At 43.0% G+C, this 19453-nt stretch overlaps 1 long non-coding RNA gene across 6 annotated transcripts; it reads left to right on the top strand.

The window, feature by feature from the left end:
• The first annotated feature begins 241 nt into the window (after nt 1-241).
• On the top strand, nt 242-2377 carry LOC142877362 (uncharacterized). Of its 6 annotated transcripts, none has more exons than XR_012923827.1 (5): nt 242-379; nt 621-829; nt 938-1106; nt 1233-1344; nt 1497-2377. It is a non-coding gene; the product is annotated as an uncharacterized LOC142877362 (long non-coding RNA). The 6 variants fall into 6 exon arrangements; XR_012923828.1 differs by lacking the exon at nt 242-379 and adding an exon at nt 408-535; XR_012923830.1 differs by lacking the exon at nt 242-379 and having other exon boundaries at nt 545-846.
• Nucleotides 2378-19453: the final 17076 nt, after the last annotated feature.

Genomic DNA, 19453 nt, shown 5'->3' with positions numbered 1-19453 from the left:
CATATTGAACAGTGACCCTAAAGCTGAGCTACTCGAAAATAGCCTTCCTCAAATAATCTCTCAAATATGATTCAGTTTGATATTTACACAACAGCATAGCTCATATTCCCCCCAGCAACTGCCAACCCCTCCCGATGCCTACTGACCCCTTCAGAATGCTGTGCTGCCAACGCAACCTTCTGCTTTGAACTTGTGGTCATCAGTACATAAAAGGGGAAACTCTCTGTACATCTTTTATCTACATCTTTTATTTCAGAACACACAGAAAACAAAAGCGGAAGAACCCTGATTGGTTTTACAAGCTATATAAGTGGCCTAGACCATGTGTATTTTTCACACGACGAATTCTCCCACAGCTATCAAGTGTTCTTGATTTTAGGTAAGTACTGGTGACACTGACAACAAATGAAAAAGGTAGCTATGTTCAAACTTTTACACTAGGACTAATTTGTTCAAATGATGAAACATTTTTATTATTGACGTCTCCTATCAGATGGATAGTCCAGCAAAATATGAATATATTGACAATCAGGAGGTGAAGGCCGTCTGCAAAGAAAGTTAGTTGTAGTTATTTGTTACAAACATGCATTGATATACAGTTTTGCTTATTTCATTTACAGTACTCATGTAAGGATGTAGCATTTAAGAGCGGCTGCACATGGAGGCAATCACAGCCTGCCCCAAGGCAGTCTCCCTAATGTGCAAAAAAAAAGAAAAAAAGCAGTACAGATGAGAAATCACTTCCTCACAAAGGAATTGTCAAAAGTAAAAAACTACTGGAAGAAAGAATTCAAGAAGAAATGATTATTCAAGGATGAGAACCTCATCTGTGAGTAAAATGCAATTGTATGTTGATTCTGGTGTACGTGAGACATTGTAACTGCACCTCATTATTGTCCGTCTGTGTAATTCTTTTCTTTTGCTTGCTTGGTTTCAGAATTATCCTACAATTAAACTGAACTCCAAAGTACATCAGGAGCAGAAGTTAGAGGCTTCTGTTTCCATAAAAACAGACACCAAAGTCACAGAACATCTCAGAAAAACAGAAGAATGAACCATAATCATGGAACCTCCAGAGGCACGTGAAGAAAAAGAACTCACGGAAGGTAAATGAAGCAAATCAGTAGTTGCAGTACCCCAATACAAAAAGTGAACATAATAACATATAAATAAGGGATTGTTAATTACTGTCCATTTGTGTAACTTCAATACTTTTGTTTGTTTGTATGCAGAAAACAAACAGAAATGACAGAACTTCCCAAAGAACCTCAAAAATACCTTGAAGCAGGAGTTATAATTACAGAACCTCCAGAGCCAAGTGAAGGACTCACGGAACCACCCAAGGTAAATGAAGCAAACAGCAGTAGCAGAATCCCAATATAAACAGTGAACATAATAAAATAAAAACAAAGGATTGTCAATTACTGTCCATTTATCTGACTTGTTGACAGACAAATGTACATTTGTCTAACGTAAATACTTTTGTTTGTACACAGAAAAAGTCATCAATGAGCACAGCACAGCAAGTACATCAGAAGCCACCACGAGGACGGCTGTGGTAAGTGTAGCCGCCGCCAATGTGGACACTGTGTGAAGTAGAGTGCTCAGTGAGCAATGTCTCTGTGACAGCAACACATGCAGGCTGGAATTGCTGAGTTCAAGGGACCGGGTGTGAGATGTGGCAACTCAAGTTCCGAATGCTTATCAGAAACACTGACAAATCTATAGTCCATTACTTAACCAGAAATGCTGGCATGCTAGCAATGCTTTCCTTAACGGTGTCATTGCAGTAAATTGCCTTGTCCTTGAAATTTGTGACAATCAGTACATCAGAAGCCACCACAAGGACGGCTGTGGAAAGTGTAGCCGCTAATGTGGACACTGTGTGAAGCAGAGTGCTCAGTGAGCAATGTCTCTGTGACAGCAACACATGCAGGCTGGAATTGCTGAGTTCAATGGACCGGGTGTGAGATGTGGCCCAATGGCGAAATCCCGGGCAGGCTTGTTTCAGAGACCACTTTGTGGTCTCCCTGCATGAGCCGCATCCTGCAAGCTTTCCGGTTGAAGTCCTGGACGTGAATGGTCACGTAATCCGGGCAAGAGGCAGACAGCTGTTTCACATTGTGCTCGCTAACTTGCGTATTTGTTGCAAAAATGTGCAATATTGGTCTGTTTTCACCCGTCATGCATGCATTGAGAATTTGCACGTCGTCAAGCAACATGGGGGTTTGTTTGGAGCGCATCAGAAGACGATTTAGCAGTTCAGCAAACACATTGTCCTTCTGTCAGACAATCTCAGTCAGCTCCACAATGGAGAAGTGGTCTCAGTTCTCAGTAAGCTTTTACTGTATTGATTTACCCAAACAGCGTTTACTTGTTTATTAATAACATTGAACACACACAATAAGCATTTAGCACGCTACATCAACACAAACTCATTTTCACTGCATGTGAACACTAATTGTTTTTGTTTCATTTGTTTGCTGCCATGTTATTGAGTGTCTTTCTACTCATTACATTCACATCGCAACGCTGGGCTGATCTTCATTTCTATGTTCTTTAGGGGATATTCCACACCTTTAAATGCTTGCCAGACTATATGGGAATATTTATGGTCAATGCCGTCATGAGGTACACACATGCAGTTGGGGTTCACCCTGTGGCAATGATTGTACCAGAATCCTCCAAGGTATCACTGAGCACAGTTATCATTCTTTGTCAAAGGTTGAGAACTTTGTGTTGTTGTGGTATGTGAAACTGTCCCCTAGAAATGAGAGAAACAGGTGTTCGTTGACTCAAAAAATTCCAATGCCTGTGATGCAGCCTGGGCCACTAGGAATTATATGCCATTAATAGGAATCTGCACTCTTTCATCTTTATGGCTACATAAATAAATACTATAACTAGGGCTGGGCAAGTTAACGCGTTATTATCTCGTTAACTCATTTATTTATATACGCCGACTATTTTATCGTGATTAATCAGGGAAATCATGCTATTAATTGCGACTAAAACTTTTAATCATTTCCCAGCCCTAACTATAACACAATGGATATATGTATTTATAGTATATTATAAATATAAAGTCATTGCAACCTGAATCACACAGATCCAATCTGTCATTCACCTGGAACTTTAAAAAGATTGACTGGTTGATGCCAATGCTAGTGAACAAGTCCTCAGTGGCAGTCACTGGACACAGCCTCATCCATGTCGCTGTCATTAACAAAGCATGTAAAGATGTCGATGTTCTCTGACTAGGGGATTTCTTTGGTCTCCCTTGACTTTTGTTTCACACACTTTGGCCCTACAGATGAAGGTCCGCTCAGAGACAAGTCTGGGTAAATTCAGGCGACACTGTGTTCTTGGCAGTCTTTTTGCAAGACTTTCGCCTTTGTTCTTAACCTGTACTCGCTGATGTCCTCGTCAGGCTTTGTAGCGCAGTCCTGTAACATTTCATCTCGTAATGTGTCTGCTGATCCCTCAACATCCTCTGGCTGGCCACTGCGCGCTCGACTTGCCTTTTTCCTCACCCTCGACGCCCTTGCTGACTTCCATCATCAGGCTTTGTAACGCATTCTTGAGAACCATTGCTGTCCACCAGAGAGAATGTATTAATCCATGCCGCGTTAAAATTGTGTGTGCTTGTAGTAGATGTTGGTCCTCTTCCCAGTATCCCAACACCTGTTGGTCACGCATGGTATCCACAAACTGATACTCATAGTGCCCTTTATACGTCAACTTGCGCTTCAGCTAAACCTGTAATAAAAAGACCCTTCCATACTGGAACGCGGCAACATGTTTGTGGTCTGAACAATGTTGGCTGGAACACGTGTCACCCCCATTCTTCCCCCCCTTTAGCGCCAACATTTTCATGAAGGTTATATGCAGGGCAATCAAATGCTGCTCTAAACTGTTCAAACATCCCAGTTCGAGTGGAACAGGGTCAAGCTGCAAGTTGTTATTCCAGCATTCAGCTGGCGTTTCACCCTTACGCAACTTTTGGTGGCATGTGTAACAGATCCACAGCTGACCTCTACACGAACAATGCAGTGCAGTTACTGCATTTGTGCAAGTACCGCTTGCTAATGCAGTTGTTCGCTAAACTTTCTACATAGATATGTCTAACACAACTGAGGACCTGCTGTAAAAAAGAACAACCTGAGAAACACAACGCACAAATTCAGGTCCATCTTTGACATGCTCCGAACTGGCGCGATGCTTCGTCCTCATCTTTCTAACTTGGTCCTTGTCAGTGGTGTTCATGTGGTATTTCGAAATTCTGAGACTTCGGCGCGGTCCCTGTTAGTGATAGTGTGATACTTCTAAATGCTGAGACTTTTGTTTGTCCCTATTAATGATGTTAGTGTGGTATTTCAAAAATACTGAGACTTTGGGTATTTTAAAATACGGTCACACTTGACATTGGCCCTATGTGTTGTGTTGGTGTGATATTTCAAAACACTTCGAGCCTTCCTCTTGTATCTGTGCTGCGGGTTGTCCCTATAATTAGTGAAACTTGACAGCTTTTACCCTCTCCTTGTGCTCAATGTTGTGATATTTGAAAACTTTCCTGGATGTGTCTTCCTGACATTAAGGCCCAAACAGTCTGCTGCAGCCTGAATTTCCACTTCTGTGGCCCAACTATAAACACACTCCATCTTGGATTGTGCAACGTATTCTGCCACAGAAGAATACTGACTACACAAAACACTTGAATATTTATCAGCATTCTTCTGCCGCTGCTTACATATGGCCAATCTAATTTTGTAATGGTTCTGCAAACCACTCACAGCCTGTGAGATGGCTCTGAAGAAGCCGTGTATGCAGAAGTGCATTTGAACTTGGGGTCAGAAACCTCTACTTCATCAGGCAATTCTGTGGTAGAAAGATGTTGTCGGTCATCTTTAATTTTAGGGTGCCACGCAAATTTGAGTACACCTTGTCCCCCATAGTCAAAGCACAATCCAAATCATCTCTACTCCGAGACAATACACTGTGCAACGTATGTTTGGCTAAACTGACAAAAGCTATGGCCATACACTGCGATCCTGCGTATGTGAAACGGCTGCTGTCATCCTGACTAAAAGAGCCACGCACAACCTTTAGTAGCAGAATCCCGGTGCCATGATAAACCACTACACATCTGATAGATGATAGATGGATGGATAGATGAATACTTTATTAATCTCCAAGAGAAATTTGCATTTACAGCAGCTCGACAAGATACAGAACAGTACAGAGGCATGCAAGGTTTTGAACCAAGTATATAAAAGAGAAAAATTTTGAAAATTAAAAATTACAAAGTGTACAAAGGTACAGTTCTTTAGAAATTACAAATTACACTATGCAAGCGCGATACAATAATGCAAGTGTGCATACATGTGTGCTCTGTCGGTCCAGGGCTCCTAGCGATGAGTGTTAAAGAGCTGTATGGCGTGGGGTAGAAATGATTTCCTGAGCCTGTCAGTGGAGCAGGATAGTGACAGCAGTCTGTCACTGAAGCTGCTCCTTTGCCTGGAGATAGTGCTGTACAGTGGATGATCAGTATTGGCTATGATGGACAGAAGCCTGTTCAGCGTCCTGCTAAGAACCTACGGCGCAACACAAACATCACGCATGGGAGGAACAGTAGAACAATAGGAACAGTCAGAGCCAAGCTTGGCACTGGCAACCATGGGAACCACAGGAACCACGGGCATGTCTAAAGTCATCTGTGGCGTCGTCCAAGGCACCTCTGACCAAGGTGGAGGTGGTGCCAGCTGGCGAAGCACTGCAGCATGCAGAAGTTCCACCAGCACGGGAGTGCCAAAATTCGTCACTGAGGTGCACCTACAGTACATATAAAACAATACGTTGTTTAGCTTGAACAGCAAGAAACGCCTAAGCAGGCAGTACTTACACCATCGTAGCACCACAGCTGTAGAAGGGTGGCCTCAGTTGAGTGCACTGTCAGTTTGACTATGAAGGCCGAGCGAAGGGAGGAGGACCACAGCACGAGGTCAGGCCTGAGGCTTGTTGTGGCAATCTCGACAGGGAAACAGAGACGTTGGTCCAGGTCCTCTAGCATCCTCCAGTTCCATGCCCAGCCCAGCAGTCCAGGATGTGAAATGGGAGCCTGATCTCTCTTTGGTGTTTTGCCAGCACTGATGAATGCTATTGAAGGTGTAGGTTTTGGGGGTGGAGCAGGTAGGGCATTAATAGAGGTCCTTTTGGCGTCTACACTGCTCGCCATGCATCTCAATACCTGGTTGTGCCGCCAGGTGTAACGGCCCTGTGACAAACTTGTCTTGCACCCAACCAAAATGTGACTCAAGCTGGCTGGAGAAGGACACAGTGGGGTTTTCCCCGTACCACTGACTGAGGTTGGTGGGGGACGGGAGGACATCGTAGGCAAATCAGACTAGGTAGGTGGTTCAATGTGCCTCCATTCCCCTAAGCTCCTTCCATCAGAGTCTCCTCCTTTCAACTTCCTACCACCACATCCATTGGCCCTGCTTTGCATGCGTGACTGCTATAGTGCGTTTATTGCCTGCCGAATGATAAATGTGGAAGGAATGTCCATCTTTGTCTTTATTACTGATACAGCGTTTTGGTCGAAAGACCTTCGTCAGGCATCACAACAGTGTCCCAAAAACATAAAAAGAAAATTCTGAAGTAATAAATTTATATACCCATGCCTGCAGCAACACGATGATATTCATGGCGCAGGAAAGCCCCACTTCTCACATACAAGAAACATTTACATTTTTATCGTAAGTAGTTTTTATTTTCTGACAAATTGTAGTTACAGTAAGGAGAAGCGAAAAGGCTTACCTCACAGCAGTGGGAAAATGGCAGCCCGCATGGTAAAGGAGCCGTATGTCGTCAGTTGCAATCGGGCGTTTGTTTAGTCACTTTGTAGTAGTATTGAATATGTGCAGGCAGTAGGTGAATTACCTTGAACAGAATTTGTATTTCTCAAGAACAAAAGTAACAAGCATTTTTTTTTGCCAATGTAAGAAGTAGAAAGTACAGATATTTGTGTCCAGATGTGGGGAGTAAAAGTCAACAGTCATAATACGTACAGATACAAGTACAGAAAATCTATTGAAGTACAGTACATTTGTATGTCGTTACCTCCCACCTCTGCCAAATGCACAATACAGAGGAGTCGGCCTTGAGTGCAAACAGCAAAACGGCCCTCGGTGACAAATTGGATTCCTTCACACAAGCTGCAGCACATTTTCATTGCAACAAGCAACAGCTCGGGCCTGTTACTAGTTCTCACCCACATTTCACACAAATGTTCACACCGGCCCACAGTGTAATCTCACGGCAAAACAAGCTGCACATGCTACTACATGCACGACACACACACAGACACACACAGAAACAGAGCCAGTTCCCAATGGATGTATTATGAGAACTGCATACCAGACTGACAATAAGGGGGCACAGCAATTTTATTTTCCAGTGGCCACATGAGGTACTGCAGCCAACAACCCCATATGGCCCAAAAAGCATTTTTCCACATAGACTGCAAAACAGAAATAGATGCCTGTAAAACTGCTGGTAGGACGACCTTTGACCTGAAACGCAGTTCATAACAAATCTTTATATTCTAGATTTTTATGTCACGGTCTTTTGTTCTTTCAAAAAAAAATTGATGAATGCCAGATGCTATGTCTCGGCTCGTTCTGATTGGCTGATGTATCAGCCTCATGTATCATGAAAGTTACAGAGTGCTACATGCTCAATGCGGGCCACATAATACGGAACTGCAACTACACTGAAATGAATGGGGCCGCCATATTGGATCCCAGGGGGTTTTGGAGCCCCGAACGCTCGCTAGCTCCTCCTTCCAGCAGAGGCCAACCCTTTTTTCATGAGATATCATGATTCACTACAGGCTCCTACGTCGGAGAACCTTTTTCCAACTTCGACCAACAATTAAAGACTTCACAACGGCCCTTCAAAGTCCAGCAGCAAGGTGGACATTGAATCGGCTTCCAGCCCAAAACGTTAGCATGTGGATTGGCATGGCCAAATAAATTGGTGCAATGAGAGGCTTGTCCTCAAGATCTACTGTAAGTGTTCTCCCTCTTTGCTCGTGAATGTTGAAGTGACGTGGATTAGCACCGCAAGACAAAGTAGAGGGAAGGCACATCATTCCCAGGAACAAACACTTCATAACGGCCTTCTGTTTTTCTCCTAAAAAAAAAAAAAAAAGCCTTGAGGGAGTCGCCCTCTGCTGTGGTGCAGATAGCGTGAAACAAAAGCATAATTGCACAACAGTAATTGCCAGAGACAATGACAAAGGCACAGACAAATGTTGGGGCTTCTACTACACACCACTGAAACATTTTTTAATTGAAGACAACACAGACTGAACACTATAGGCAGGAGGACCAAGGCAACCATTTCATTTTTTTCATGAATTTATCCTGGATTGCAGAGGGCGTGTATTTTAGAATAAAAAGGGAGGAAAAACAGAGAGAACACCTCAACAGGACACTCGACGGCTTATTGAACATCCGTCACGCCGCTACGCCCACGTGCGTCTCGCCGTTTCTTGCAGCCGCTTATTAAAACAAAGGCTTCTCGGCAACCTTTGAGTGTTGCCATTTCCATGGCAACCGCATGCACTGCGTCCGTGATGCTTCCGAACGCGGCACAGATTTTAGCGAGGGTCACACCCTGAGCGGTGGTAGGGGTTGGGGGAGGGGGAGGCGCGCACGCGAAAAGAACATGCATTGCGTTTCAAAGGCGAATTTTTACTGGAACACAAGGGCAAAGCGAGGGGAGGGAGGACAGATGGAACACTCAGTGCCCTCACAGTCGGCTGAGGCTTTCATGTCAAAATAGCCGAGAAAATGCTGGGATTTGATAATTATAATGATGTCATGCATGCACTGAAGAGGTCGAGCCTCCTCTTTTGGTTTAAAACGACTCTTCTATTTTTTTTTTTACACGTATTCCGTGAGGAATCTTGAGGAAAGGTTTAAAATACAGATAAACAGATACTGAGCTGAATTTTAAGCGAGAATTATTGCCCAACCATTTTGCCACAAGAATCCGATGTGACGTGAATGAACTATGTTGCATTGTCATTGAAGTGTGTTAGTTGGTATATTTAAACAAACATAAAAGGACCCACAAATGGGTACAGGGAAATTAATATTAAGGGGATAGAAATGCTTTCTTAAAATTGTTTTGTTCCCCAACAAGTAGTGCAGTGACACTGACCTCCCCTACTGTGAACTGACTGAACATGTCAAACACTCTGGTTACAGGAGGCAAGCTGGCCCTGTAAAATTGGAACTGGGCAACGGAGACCATGAGACTCTGTAATCAAGTATTAGTCCAACTGACATCAAACGTGGAATTATTTTGCGTAGCGTGACTGTGAGGTGGATGCCGTCAAAAAGTTGAAGTGCAAAATGTGCCAAAAAACAGCATGGAACCATGAAACCAAGAGGGGAAATAAATAATTGTCATAAATGTTTTAAATGTCTTAACATAGTTTTGTTACCGAGTTCTTGAATAGAGTGCCTTGATTATTGAAATACCCCCTGAGCAGCCCACTTAATGGGGCACTAACAGCAAACAAAGCAGAATCTGCTCTAAACATTTAGCTCTGGCACTCCGCGTGGATGTGTATCGGCCGCGCTCTCTTCTCAACAGCAGTTTGTATGTGAAATTTCCGTTTGAGCACAGAGTAAAAAGTGAAGCATGATTTAACATTGGAGCAAACCCGGTGCACCATGCAGTGAGAGAATAAACAGCAAAATGCCTCTGGGGGGGTGGCTTTATGGAAATTGAACCAGCAACGGTGCCACAAAGGTAGATTCAAATTCGATAGTGTTCCCACTTACACATTTTAATTAAATTGAAATTAAAATCCAAACAACAATCAAATGAGATTAATTTGCGACAGCAGATCAAATATTAATTTCTGAGTGTGGCACTGAAGAGGATGGCGACGCATGACACATGCCACAAGCCCCAGAGCTCCTATTAATTACATCACGAGCAAACTCTGCAGATAATAAAGCTGCCTCATTTTATGATGTCACAGCCACCTATAATTTCATTTTGCCCAGCCAGCAGGACGAAACCAGGGGCCCGAGGATGCAATTAAGAGAAGACGGAGAAGGAACCGGCGCACAGAAACAAACTTCACCCTTTATAAGAGGACAGAAACCGACTTTTGATTCTCTTTGAGGAATAATAAGACATAATGTGCCATGCTTATCACTGCCTTTGATATCATGAGGCCGTCTCTAAAGTTCTCTATGAAGTGTTGCCAAACACTCTCTGGGAAGTAGGAGTCTAGGCCCGCAGCCCTCGCTATCATTGGTTCAAGTGAATAAACAAACAGCACTGGATATGTGAAGTCTGATTTTATTGGCCTGATGAGGTGTAGCTACATTTCCAGTCTGTTTGGTCTTTGGGTTTGCATCCCATCAGGGGCAGCAGGCGGCAATCATTCGAGTTGGTCATTGAGAAAAAAGAAAGAAGCAAAAAGAAAGAACCTCCATAGCTCCGTCCAAATAATATCCACATTTTTTTCTAATCTTTGAACGTGAAAGAAAAATAAAGTCTCATTTAAAAAAAAAAGCTCAACTTGTCTAAACACACAGAAAGCAGCTGTGTCTGGTCACATGTAAAGAACAGTAAAAGCCACTTGGTATGATTGGCTATGTGGAAAAGCTGAGTCTGTCAGGAAAACTCCCCGCGTTTCTACGACATTTCCTATTAATGACAGTCAGATTGTGAGTCGGCCTCGGCCTGGACTACAACACACAGCAGAGTGCTCTTTTGTGTTTTCGGCCCTTTCTAACAGCACACTTGTTCAAAAGCACTCAGACTTCTCCCAAAACACACAAACCTTTTCACATGAACCACTTCAGTGAAGGGGTTGCACCCAGAATGCAAACGTTGCAATTGCTTCGCAAATTCAAATTCAGGCACAGTGCACCGCAAACACAATTGATTCGACGCAGATTTGTGATACTGTTTTACGAATCGGTTTCCCGCAGGTAGGTCACACCACCATGCTCATTTGTTTCGAAGGAAATCTGTGTCGAATCTCAAGTGTGTCTGTTTCAACTTTGGCCTGATTTGACGAAAATTAGTTGCGGTTTTGATTTGTAGAAACATCGCAGCAGCGCCACGTAAAGACGAGCGTTACAGCTGCGTGTGTGCTGGAGAGGCTCTCACAGGAGCTGACGTAACGCCTCTCAAAATCTGAACACCTACACACAGCTCGCACAAAGACACAAGGCCTGCTCCAACGTTCGCAGACGACACAACACTATTCCTTAGCGGCCGTGCCATTTCATTTTTCCTGGCCCTGTAACCTTGCGGGATGTGGGGACAAATGAAGAGTGAGGAGCACTTTAAAGAGTGTGTTTGTGTATGTGTGTGTGCGTCTTCTCGAGCTGATCCACCGGCCCATTTTTAATCAAACCCCCTCATGACAAGCAGCTCAGCGAGCCATAATGTGCCACAACGCCGTCTTATGTTGACACATCTAGAGCCCTCATGTAAAGGGAATATTTGATTTCCAGACGCAGCCGGTTTGATAATGGGGAAGAGCATCGCAACAGTGCAGCTAACAAGGACCTCATCTAGGCAGCGTGAGAAACACATCTCGCTAACGAATTTCCACTTGGCTGGCAGTGGCTGTAAGTAGACAGTTGGGTGAGAAGAAGAAGAAGAAGAAGAAGAAGAAGAAGAAGAAGAAGAAGAAGAAGAAGAAGAAGAAGAAACACCGCCTCGAACAGCAGATTGAGGGCAACTTTGAACGGATGTGAGTGTTCCACTGGAGCTTACGGATGACTGAAAGCATAAATATTTTAAAGGAGAGAATCGTCAGGAAAGAGAAATGCTGGCAGTTTGACGACTGACTGTTCACTGTGTCATGCCGGGACCTTTGTTTTTCTGTTATTAGCCGTGTCCCAGGAAAAGAACACGTATACACACACACACACACACACACACACACACAAATCATGTTGTACAATAGTCCTCGACACAATACAAGCTATGTATAAGTAGCAGATCAAATAGGTTCTTTTTGTGCCTCATAATACCCAATATGGATGTATTTTTAGACATGCGTGGCAATTGCCAGGATGTTTGTGACCAAGGACAACACTTCAACTATGGAGACAGTAATTGATGGTCCGCTCACATCACCATACTACATGTATGAGTACACTGACCCTGAAAAAAGTAATTTGTGACGCTGCTGCCACGCTTTTATCATCATCATTTTTATATCATTTTTTTATATGAGTTGTTTCCTGGAGGTAAAAGAAGACAACAAATGAGAGAGGAAACAAAGAAGGTTGAAAGCAGCAAAGCATATAGGCTGGAGTACATAAAGCCAATCACATCTGATTTCACTTGATTGGATTTGTGCTAGGTGTGCTTTTTTATACACTTATTAATAAGCTGTGCGCCTCTGCTGCATTTCAATGCAGTTCATTGCACTTTTTTGTGTGCAGTTCGGATTACTCACCGATGTCCGAACTGCACTTAACTTTAGCCTTGACAACTTGTACAGTAACCACGTCTGAGACATTTTATGTGTCTCTTTATAGACAGTACATATGTTGTAGACGACTGAAAATTATGCATTTCAACTGAGTGTTAGGCGGTGGTTAAGGGAAATGAATGGCACTGCCTCTACAGAGAGCAGACAACCCTGCTGGAGTCTGTAGATTAAAAGAGGTTGTAATTAAGGCCCATCCTCTGGGACAACTGGTGGGCATCGACCAACACACCATCGGTCTTTCAGAATAAAACCAAGAGAAATAATTGAGACAAGTGCAGTGGTAACACATAATACACGATTTAAAAAAATAAAATAAAATAAAATTTGACTATTTATTCCCCTGCTTTCAGAGAGACTTCTCCTCACCATCAAGTAGCCGCCTGGAAAATAATGGGCCGAGTATGAACACACCGTCCGTCCATCCAATCCATGTTTGAGGGAACTTTTTGTTTCATGAATTAAAGTTCATATAAGAAATGAGAAAATAATTACAACTAATAATTGTAATTATTGTCGACTTGATGTGAGTGTTTAGATTGCCATTGATTAAAATGGAACTGCCCAAACAGGAAGCCTTTCGTCCAATGTGTCCAAGGTCCAACGTGACAGTTGGTCAGTTCTGTCAAATACCAGCTAGCAGACATTTCATCAGTTTACAGCAAAGAAAGAATAAAGTCTAGGAAAAGCCTCTGTTCTCAATTTAGATGTGCACCTCTGCTGAGTTTTCCTTATTGTTCATGTTAGAATAGGCTGTGATTTACAAATGAAAATCCTGGATTGGTTAACACAGATCTTAGAAAAGGACAATGGATGATGATTAGACGGTCATGATGTTACGAATAACAAACCATGGAAGAAAAGCTGTAAACTCTCCATTTATGAAACATGCCTTTCCAAATAAACCCACTGTATTATCTAATGTACACCTCAATATATATATGCACTGTATTAGGAGGCTATTCATCTTTTCAGAGTGGTGACTAAACTGTGAAGATAACCGACAACAGCTCAATGCTACTGGTTCATTAATGCCCACAAATGTAACTGTGCACCACAGCATTAGAGGACGCCATTATTGTGGATTGCACTTCACACACACACACACACACACACACACACACACACACACACAGGCACACAGGCACACACACACACACACACACACACACACACACACACGCATTAAAATGTTGAAAGCACGCTCGATCCCCCTCAGGAGACGGAGATAGTCATGCAAGATTGCCTTCCATTATTTATAATATATCTGAGAGAAGTGGCAGAGAGAGGGAGAGAAAGAGGAGAAAGAACCATATTTTTAGGTCAGCAGGCAGAATCCAATCCTGCCATGTAGATTCACTGAAAGGGAAGGAGAGGAGTAAAAAAAAAAAAAGCCAAAAACGTTTGAATCCCACTTATCTCTGCGCAGAGAGACACTAGAATTCCCCATTTCTGCTTCAGAGCGAGCGTGTTGCGGCTTTACAAGTACCAGCCCGGTCCATTACAGAGTCTCTGAGCATTTATGGCTGGGGGAGAGCGAGATGAAGGGAGAATCTTATTGGGCTCATAAAACACCATCACTGTCACATTGATCGGGTTTTATCCACTGGCTGACTGGCCCGGGCAGCAGCGGCCTCCATCAGTGAGACACCAGGGGGCTTGGCAGAGGTCGCCCAGAGAGGACTGGCACCTGTTTTCACACTGGAACTTTCAAAAGGCACTCTGGGAAACTTCTTTTGAAAAATGTACATTCATTCTTCCGTTCAAGGATCGCTGATGAGGGAAGGTCGTCTTCACTTTCAGCCACTGAGGTCCAGCCAGCTTCCCTCACCTCTTCATCCAAAGAGTCAAAGCTGTTTTTTGAACTGCTGTTGTGAATCTACCAGCTGTTTGCAGGTTCCCGTTCTCAGTTTTCCATTTCTTCACCACGTGCTTTCTGATACAGTGCTTATGACATAACTGTAGCAGTAAATGTGGATAGAAATAAGCCAGTGGGAAAATATGATTGTGCTCATGTGACTATGCAGTTCTATGCATACACCATATATATTGATCAAAACTGCAAGAAGGCAAGGCAGCTTTATTTGTATCGCTCATTTCATGCACAAGGTAACTCAATGTGTTTTCCATAATTAAAAGGACAAACTCGGATAAATGCTACTTCACCACGTTTGGTTTTCACTCTGAGCTCGATTATCTGGCCTGAGTCTGCAGATGAGCAATTTTTTCACCCCTGCAACGAGATAATGGCTAGATGGCATCAAAGATTCATAAGGAAGTGACGGAGATTCTAACAAAGTCTCCTAGATTCTTTACAACTCTCGTCGGAAGAGATGGAGGGTCCGAGTTGCCCAGGCTCCACTGCAAGCATGAATTAAATAAAATCAATCAGTCAAGGGTTAGGTTTAGCATCAGAACTCGGGTGACGGTTAGGTTTAGGATTGGAGTCCGAGTCGCGGTTACGATCAGAATTCAAGTTCCGGTACTGGTCAAGAATACAGTTATGGAGGCTAAGGATGTTACATAGGGTAAAATCATTGCCTATCTCTATCAATGGTAGCCACCCTCTTTGACGTTAGCTTCGTCTTCAACGGGATTTTTCGAGACTTTCTTAGAAGCTACGTCCCTTCCTTATGAATCTTTGATACCATCTATCCATGACCCTGCAACGGTGCTTCAGAGCCCCGTCACTTTGAGTTGTTTCACGTTGGGAACGGATGTCGGCCAGAAACAAATGTTCAAGGCTGAACAACGACGACATTTCTGCATTTCTACATTTCTGTTCCCCTGTTGAACTCTAGCGGCCGTTGGCAGAGGGTTTCTGTGCCGTAATGTTAGTTATTTATACTTGTAGGACATCTTATGATTGCGCTGTCATTCTATTCTGTTTTGTCATGTTATGTGTTTTGTGTTATGTAGCAGCCTGTTTGTTTGTCCAAGGAAACTTTCCCTCTGGGACACGATAAAGTAATCTTGAATCTTGAATCTTGAACAATATACTCATGGCCACGATTATCAGAAAACCTGACAGACATGAAAATCTCCGAAACATGATTTTGTTTCGGGATGCTCACCGAAACGTGCGGACGGCTTAATCTTATCGCGCGAATAATAAAATATGTATACTTACAATCACACAGCTGTATCATTAGGCTCTTGCGTTGCCACCTGTTTAACCAGCATCACACTCGGCAGTGATCACACAAGTCAGTTGTCCTCTTGATTTTGACACATTGACAGTCAACTGCTTTGACAAGACGAATAGTAAAACAGCAGATGAGCAAAGCAGCGTCTTTCCACATACACAGCGATTTGTTGTCCGTAGTATTGTACAAAAAAGAACATATGTTCTTATGGTATACGGACCTAAATAACCTTGCAGACATATTCAACAGGAAGAAACAAGCCTTCTGCTCGCAAGTTCAGCTCCTCTTTAGCCTTTTACACGTGGTGGCAGGCCTGCCTCTGCCACATGGCCGGCGTGCGCGGCACATCAGAAGGACCCTCACTGGACAGCAGGGACTGCCAGGCTGGGAAGGACGGAACCCAGATGGTCCACTTCTTTGTGAACTGGCACAGAGTATCCTAATTGTTATTCATGTGAGGAGAGGCTCCTCTTTGAGTCTGATAGCATTGGCTGACATGGCCTGCGGCAAGGCCAAGACTGACCCCTCAAAAAAACACTCGACAAACAACGGTGCCATTCTCCATAATGAATACACACACACACAAACACACACACACAAACACGCTTGCACACAATCTCTGGCTTAAAGAATCACAGTTCATTTTAAACTTAGTGTCGTAGTATCGCCCTGAATGAAGAATGTTTCAACCAAAATGTAAAGACGACTGAAACGGGCACAGACACACCTACAGTATATTTCATTTCCACTTAAAGTCATAAGACACGCAAACACATTGTGGCACTCAGGACTGAAATAGCAGCAGTTAATTACGCCAGTGAAAGAGACTTTTATGGCTCTCCATCTTTTTATGGTGTTGACTCCGCAGCTCTTTAGTGCTTTTGTTCGTACACACTGCACAAAACACTGTTTAACCTACAATGAACACAGTGTTGGCGAGCTGTCGTTCGCACACGCTGCACAGTGTGCAATTATGCACTCGCGTCCACTTGTTGGAGTGAAGAAAAAAAAAACACGCTGACGACATGTTAGTGGTGGTCTTTAAAATGTGACTATTTCTGGCTGCGTGTTTTCACTACCGACTGCGAGAGAACCAGCTGGTGGTAACACTGGTTCTACTTCACACATTCACTCCTTTAAACCCCCCCCCCCATCATCTCAGTGGCCCTTAACATCAAATATCTGTGGTTGAAGAAGAAAAATAATGGCAATTTTCACAGTAGTAGCTTGTTTTGTATTTGTTTGAAAAATAAAACATTCTTCTACTCCGAATGATAATAATAATAATCCATCCATCCATCCATTTTCCATACCCGCTTAGTCCCGAGGTCAGGGTCACGGGGGTCTGCTGGAGCCTATCCCAGCTGTCTTAGGGCGAAGGCAGGGGACACCCTGGACAAGTCGCCAGTTCATCGCAGGGCCACAATAATAATAATATAATACTTAATTTAATAATAATATAAATGATAAATAGATAGAGAGTCAATGACTTTGTGAAGGGCCAGCCTGGGAGCGAGCACAGTAATGCATGCAATTAAATTTATAACCTGCATTACAGCACATTTGGCAGTCTAGGTTACAGAAAATGAAAAATGGGGAACAAGTGTCCTCAGGCATGCCCTACCCACCGCATACACACACACACACACACACACACACACACACACACACACACACACACACACACACACACACAAACTCTACAATCCTCAATCAAAGCACAGCAGCAGCTGTAAGCACCATTTTCCGGGGCGCCATTATGCAAGGGAAAATGTCATTAGCCATTTCACAATTTCACGCACTGGTGCAGTCAACATGTCTCTGGAAGAAGATGGAGCAGGGGGGAAAGGTAAGGTCCAAAACTCAAAAAGAGCAATCCACCATGGCGGTGAGATGGGGTAGCTGTTCATTTGACTTTAGCCTTGGCAACTTGTACAGTAACCACGTCTGAGACATTTCATGTGTCTCTTTATATACAGTACATATGTTCAGACGACTGAAAATTATTTATTAATTAATTATGCATTTCAACTGAGTGTTAGGCGGTGGTTAAGGGAAATGAATGGCACTGCCTCTACAGAGAGCAGACAACCCTGCTGGAGTCTGTAGATTAAAAGAGGTTGTAATTAAGGCCCATCCTCTGGGACAACTGGTGGGCATCGACCAACACACCATCGGTCTTTCAGAATAAAACCAAGAGAAATAATTGAGACAAGTGCAGTGGTAACACATAATACACTTTTCTTTTTTTTTTTTTAAGGTTTTGATTATCAGTTCAGACTTTTCCTCACCATCAAGCCTGGAAAACAATGACCCTAGTATGGGTGGCACCCTCTGTCCATCCAATCCATGTTTGAGGGAATTTTTCTTAAATATATTATTAATTAAAGCTTACATAAGTTAAAAAAAAAAAAAAAAAAAGTAATTATTGTGGGTTTGATGTGAGTGTTTAAGTTGTCATTGATTAAAATGGAACTGCCCAATCAGGAAGCATCAAGGACATAACTGTCCTTTCGTCCAATGTGTCTAACATCCAATGTAACATTTGGTCAGTTCTGTCAAATACCAGCTAGCAGACATTTCATCTGTTGACTGCGAAGAAAGAAGAAAGTCTATGAACCAAAATCCAAAAACCCACTGTTGTCTGAATCCCAGCCTTGATCAATCAATAATGATTAAGACATAGGGTCTCTTTTAATAACGGACTTTTCCAGTTGAATGTAATGGTGTTATTTGCCTAGTTGTTACCTGTGCATCAGGGGCTTACCATGACTACCATGTTTTCCTCATTTTGCCAATTGGAGGTTTCATTTTGTTGTTGGTATGTCTGCCAGTCAAACCACCCCCATTTTTTATGGTGTCTGCTATCTCTGAACCTGCTGAAATTGCAAAGGTAAGCCAAAAAATAGAAAGCAATCCAACCCAAGTCTGATGCTTCTGGTTTCAAAAAGAAGACCAACGCGGAAGTGCAAAAAACCTGCATCCTATCTTCTGGTCAGTAGGGAATACCAAAAACCCCCAAATGGTAGTAACAAGACTAAATATGATTTGTTTGTCAAAATTGCTAGAAAAATACATCCTTGAATAGGCTATAATGTCCATGTTTGATCTAATTTGGAGTAAAAATGGCCAAGAAGTTTTGGCTGTGGCTAATGTTCAGTAGCCAAGTGTCGTTGGTTTACCAGCAGGTGGTCGGGCATTGGGGTGCATGCTGCACTTACCAATCAGTGCTCACTTCCGGTACCACCCACACATCCACATATGGAATCATCAAAACAATCAGGAAACTCAAGATGAAACCACTGGTGAGGCCTCAAAACTGGGATTCGCAAACCAACTCTTGCTTTAGTGCTTCAACACAGCATTTTAATTCATGCCATCTATTTTTTGCATTCTGTAGGCACCCTTCTGTCCAATGGCCAAATTCTGATTGGCTCTGAAACTGTGCCGAGTCAGCGGGGGGTGGAACGAATAAATAATCTATCATGCATCAAAGATAATTACGGCTGAATGTTTTATGAAAATCCAAACACACACACACACACACACACACACACACACACACAGAAAGAAAGAAATTTACACAGACCTGGAGCGAGCTGTTAGCTTTCAAGTGTCTGTTTGATTGATTTTCTTATTACTTTAACTGTACATATTTTCCCCCCGCTTGCAGAAAGCTGTTTTACAGTGCCTTTGCCAGCACTTGGAACTTGAAAGCCGGCTTGTGTTTTTCCCCTCTGCGCAGAGAAGAAAAGCAGCCTTC

This window comes from Nelusetta ayraudi, unplaced genomic scaffold, assembly GCF_046127955.1.
Source record: "Nelusetta ayraudi isolate G7.1 ecotype Tasmania unplaced genomic scaffold, CSIRO-AGI_Nayr_v1 ptg000135l, whole genome shotgun sequence".
Classification (NCBI taxonomy): Eukaryota; Metazoa; Chordata; class Actinopteri; order Tetraodontiformes; family Monacanthidae; genus Nelusetta; species Nelusetta ayraudi.
Note: the sequence above shows the minus strand (reverse complement) of the source record. Positions and strands in the feature narration are given on the sequence as shown.